The sequence below is a fragment of the Balaenoptera borealis genome, assembly GCF_965194805.1.
Source record: "Balaenoptera borealis genome assembly, chromosome: X".
Taxonomy (NCBI): domain Eukaryota; kingdom Metazoa; phylum Chordata; class Mammalia; order Artiodactyla; family Balaenopteridae; genus Balaenoptera; species Balaenoptera borealis.
Genome location: NC_138881.1, coordinates 51,865,523 through 51,871,450, shown reverse-complemented (window position 1 = coordinate 51,871,450; position 5,928 = coordinate 51,865,523).

The following is a 5,928-nucleotide window of genomic DNA, read 5'->3' as shown; positions in this document are numbered from 1 at the left end:
AATCAAATGGACAAAAATTAAAGATAAAGAGAAAATATTAAAAGAAACAAGGGAACAGCTACAAATAACATACAAGGGAATTCCTATGAGGTTATCACCTGATTTTTCAGCAGAAGCACTGCAGGCCAGAAGGGAGTGGCACAATGTATTTAAAGTGATGAAAGGGGAAAACCTAAAACCAAGAATACTCTATGCAGCAAGGCTCTCGTTCAGATTTGACAGAGAAATCAAAAGCTTTGCAGACTAGCAAAAGCTAAAGAATTCAGCTTGACAAGAAATGCTAAATTAACTTCTCTAGGAGGAAAAGAAAAGGCCAAAATTAGAAATAAGAAAATTACAAAATGGCAAAGCTCAATGGTAAAGGCAAACATACAGTAAAAGTAGGAAATCATCCAAACACAAATATATCTAAACCAGCAATTGTGAGAGGAGTAGAGTACAAATGCAGGACATTTGAAATGTATTTGAAATTAAGAGATCAGCAACTTAAAACAATCATGAATATATAGACTGCTATAACAAAACCTCAGGGTAACAGCAACCAAAAATCTACAATGGATATACACACAAAAAAGAAAAAGGAATGCAAACGCAACACTAAAGATAGTCAACAAATCATAAGAGAGGAGAACAAAAGAAGAAAGGAAGAAAAAAGACTTACAAAAAAATCCAAAACAAAGGACACAATGGCAGTAAGAACATACATATTGATAATTACCTTAAATGTAAATGGATTAAATGCTCCAACAAATGACATAGACTGGCTGAATGGATACAAAAACAAGACCCATATATATGCTGACTACAAGAGACCCACTTCAGATCTAGAGACACATACAGACTGAAAATGAGGGGATGGAAAAAGGTATTCCATGCAAATAGAAATCAAAAAAAAGCTGGAGTAGCAGTACTCATATCAGACAAAATAGACTTTAAAATAAAGACTGTTACAAGAGACAAGGAAGGACAGTACATAATGATCAAGGAATCAACCTAAAAAGAAGATATAACAATTGTAAATATATATGCACCAAACATAGGAGCACCACCATATATAAGGCAAATTCTAACAGCCATAAAAGGTGAAATCAACAGCAACACAATAATATTGGGGGACTTCAACACCCCACCTACATCAACAGACAGATATTTCAGACAGAAAATCAATAAGGAAACACAGGCCTTAAATGACACATTAGACCATATTGACTTAATTGATATCTATAGAGCATTCCACACAAAAGCAGCAGAATATACCTTCTAATAAAGTACACATGGATTCTCCAGGATAGATCACATGCTAACCCACAAAGCAAGGCTCAGTAAATTTAAGAAAATTGAAATCATATCAAGCAACTTTCCCGACCACAACGCTATGAGATTAGAAATCAACTGCATGAGAAAAACTGCAAAAGACACAAAACATGTGGAGGCTAAACAATATGCTACTAAATAACCAATGGATCACTGAAGAAATCAAAGAATAATAATAAAAAAAATACTTAGAGACAAATGAAAACAAAAGCACAATGAACCAAAACCTACAGGACACAGCAAAAGCAGTTCTAAGAGGGAAGTTTATAGTGATACGAGCTTATATCAAGAAACAAAAAAATCTCAAATACACGACATAAACTTACATCTAAAGCAACTAGAGAAAGAAGAACAAACAAAACCCAAAGTTAGTAGATGGAAAATCATAAATATCAGAGCAAAAAATAAATGAAATAGAGACGAAGAAAACAATAGCAAAGATCAATGAAACTAAAAGCTGGTTCTTTGAGAAGATAGACAAAATTGATAAACCATTAGCCAGACTCATCAAGAAAAAAAGGGATAGGGCTCAAATCAATAAAATTAGAAATGAAAAAGGAGAAGTTACAAACAACACCACAGATATACAAAGCACCATAAAAAACTATTACAGGCAGCTATATGCCAATAAATTGGACAACCTAGAAGAAATGGACCAATTCTTAGAAAGGTACAATCTTCTAAGGCTGAACCAGGAAGAAACAGAAAATATGAACAGAATGATTACAAGTACTGAAGTTGAATCTATGATTTTAAAACTCCCAATAAACAAAACACCAGGACCAGATGACTTCACAGGCAAACTCTACCAAACATCTAGCGAAGAGTTAACACCTATCCTTCTGAAACTGTTCCAAAAAATTGTAGGGGAAGGAACACTTCCAAACTCATTCTATGAAGCCACCATCACCCTGACACCAAAACCAGACAAAGATACCACAAGAAAAAAAAATTACAGGCCAGTATCAATGATGAACACAGATGCAAAAATTGCCACAAAATACTAGCAAACCAAATGCAACAATCCATTAAAAGGATCATACACCATGATCAAGTGGGATTTATACCAGAGATGCAAGGAATTTTCAATATCCACAAATCAATCAGTGTGATACACCACACTAACAAATTGAAGAATAAAAACCATATGATCATGTCAAAAGATACAGGAAAAGCTTTTGATAAAATTAAACATCCATTTATGATAAACACTCTCCAAAAAGTGCACATAGAGGGAATGTATCTAAACATAATGAAGGTCATATATAACAAACCCACAGCCAACACCACACTCAATGGTGAAAAATTGAAAGCATTTCCTCTAAGATCAGAAACAAGACAAGGATTTCCAGTATCATCACTTTTATTCAACATAGTTCTGGAAGTCTTAGCCACGGCAATTAGAGAAGAAAAAGAAATAAAAGGAATCCAAATTGGAAAAGATGAAGTAAAACTGTCACTGTTTGCAGATGACATTACACTATACATAGAAAATCCTAAAGAGGCTACCAGAAAATTACTAGAGCTCATCAATGAATTTCATAAAGTTTCAGGATACAAAATTAATACACAGAAATCTGATGCATTTCTATACACTCACAATGAAAGATCAGAAAGAGAAATTAAGGAAACAATCCCATTTACCATTGCATCAAAAAGAATAAAATACCTAGGAATAAACCTACCTAAGGAGGCACGAGAACTGCACTACAAAAACTATAAGATGCTGATGAAAGAAATCAAAGATGACTCAAACAGATGGAAAGATATACCATGTTCTTATATTGGAAGAATCAATATTGTTAAAATGACTATACTACCCAATGCGATCTACAGATTCAAAGCAATCCCTATCAAATTACCAATGGCATTTTTCACAGAACTAGCATAAAATAATTTTTAAATTCGTATGGAAACACAAAAGACCCCAAATAACAAAGCAATCTTGAGAAAGAAAAAGGGAGCTGGAGGACTCAGGCTCCCTGACTTCAGACTATACTACAAAGCTATAGTAATCAATACAGTATGGTATTGGCACAAAAAACAGAAATATAGATCAATGTCACAGGATAGAAATCCCAGAAATAAACCCATGCACCTAAGGTCAATTAATCTATGACAAAGGAGGCAAGAATGTACAATGGAGAAAAGACAGTCTCTTCAATAAGTGGTGTTGGGAAAACTGTACAGCTACATGTAAGAGAATGAAATTAGAGCATTCTCTAACACCATACACAAAAATAAACTCATAATGGCTTAAAGACCTAAATGTAAGACCGTATGCTGTAAAACTCTTAGAGGAAAACATAGGTAGAATACTCTTTGACATAAATCATGGCAATATCTTTTTGGATCTGTCTCCTAGAGTAATGGAAATAAAAACAAAAATAAGCAAATGGGACGTAATTAAACTTAAAAGCTTTTGCACAGCAAAGGAAACCATAAACAAAACCAAAAGACAACCTACAGAATGGGAGAAAATATTTGCAAATCATTCGACCGACAAGGGTTTAACCTCCAAAATATACAAACAGCTCATGCAGCTCTATATCAAAAAAACAAACAACCCAATCAAAAAATGGGCAGAAGATCTAAACAGACATTTCTCCAAGGAAGACACACAGATGGCCAAAAGGCACATGAAAATATGCTCAACATCACTAATTATTAGAGAAATGACTACAGTGAAGTATCACCTCACACCCATCAGAATGGCCATCATCAAAAAGTCTACAAACAATAAATGCTGGAGAGGGTGTGGAGAAAAGGGAAATCTCCTACACTGGTGATGGTAATGTGAATTGGTGCAACCATTATGGAGAAGAATATGGAGGTTCCTTAAAAAAATTAAATAAAGAACTACCATGTGATACAGCAATCCCACTCCTTGCATACATCCAGAGAAAACCATAATTCGAAAAGATACATGCAGTCCAATGTTCACTGCAGCACTATTTACAATAGCCAAGGCATGGAAGCAACCTAAATGTCCATCAACAGATGAATGGATAAAGAAGATGTGGTATATTTATACAATGGAATATTACTCAGCCATAAAAAAGAATGAAGTAATGCCATTTGCAACAATATGGATGGACCTAGAGATTATCATACTAAGTGAAATAAGCCAGACAGAGAAAGACTAATATCATATGATATCGCTTATATGTGGAACCTTAAAAAAAATAAAGATACAGATGAACTTATATACAAAACCGAAACAGATCTACAGATATAGAAAACAAACTTATAGTTACCTAAGGAGAAAGTTGGGGGGAGGGATAAATGAGGAGTTTGGGATTAACTACTATATATAAAATAGATAACCATCATGGACCTACTGTATAGCACAGGGACCTATAGAGTCAGCATTTTGCAATAACCTATAAGGGAAAAGAATCTGGAAAAAAAAAAGATATATATGTTGTATAACTGAATCACTTTGCTGAACACCTGAAACCAGCACAACATTGTATATCAAGTACATTTCAATAAAATAAGCAAGTTTAAAAAAAAGCTCTGTATAAAGAGTCACAGGCTCTTGTGTGTTTATATGAAAAAATGGTTTCAAAATTAGTTCTATAACTTTGAAGAGCTGTACACTGAATCAGAAGTAGACCAACAATAATAATACAGTAGCAGCAGCTAACATTTATTGAGAGTTTTGTATGTATCAGGCTCTGTGCTGAGTACTTATGTGTAATACTCATTTAATTCTTATCACAACTCTGTGACATGGGCACTCTTATTATTACTTTTTTTCAGAAGAGAAAACTGAAACTCAGAGAGGGGAATTAACCTGCCCAGTTCACACTGCTCCAAAGTGGTATGGCCAGCATCCCAACCCAGGCAGTCTGGTAGCAGAGCCACTACACTATTTAGCTTGCTTCCATAGGAAGGACAAACTTAGCTAACTGAGCCTCAATTTAGCCAGACAGCCATGGTCTTTTACACTTTCGTCTCAGACCTATCTTTCCAGCCCAGTTTCCAGCTCTTCCTCTCTCTCTATACAAATACTTAGCCCCAGATGTCTAGAATCCTAGCTTTTGCTTAACCCACCATACTCTCTCAGACTGATGGGCTTTGTATTGGGCAGGAACCCTTTCCCTACTTTTCTGACTTGACATAATCCTCAAGGCCATCCTCCATGGAACTTTTCTCTGATGCCCTTCCCTACCCTGGAGGGAAGGAACCTCTTCATCTGCAATACTCCAGATCACCTTTGCCAGACCTCTAGTCTAGCTTTCAGCTCCTCTCAGAACTCCATCGTCAGAGTCCCCTTTCTCCCAGAATGTTACCACTATACCCACTCCTCCCAATGCCTATCACCAGGCCTGGCATAGAGGAGGTGCCCATGGAACATTTGGTGAAGAAAGAAATGAGCAGTATAGTCATGTGAATCAGTCTGTCTACCTGAGTTTATAGAGTTGCCTCCACACAGCCTGCACATCTGTTCTCATGGGCTTTTCACCACAGAAACAAGGTATTGAGCAGCAGAGTGATTATCTCCACTTTGGAGGTGAAGAAACTTAAGACAAGAAAGTATTCTTGCTCCCCACCACCAGCCCCTGTAGTGACCAAACAAGTTGATCATGCATCACTCAGCATGTGTAA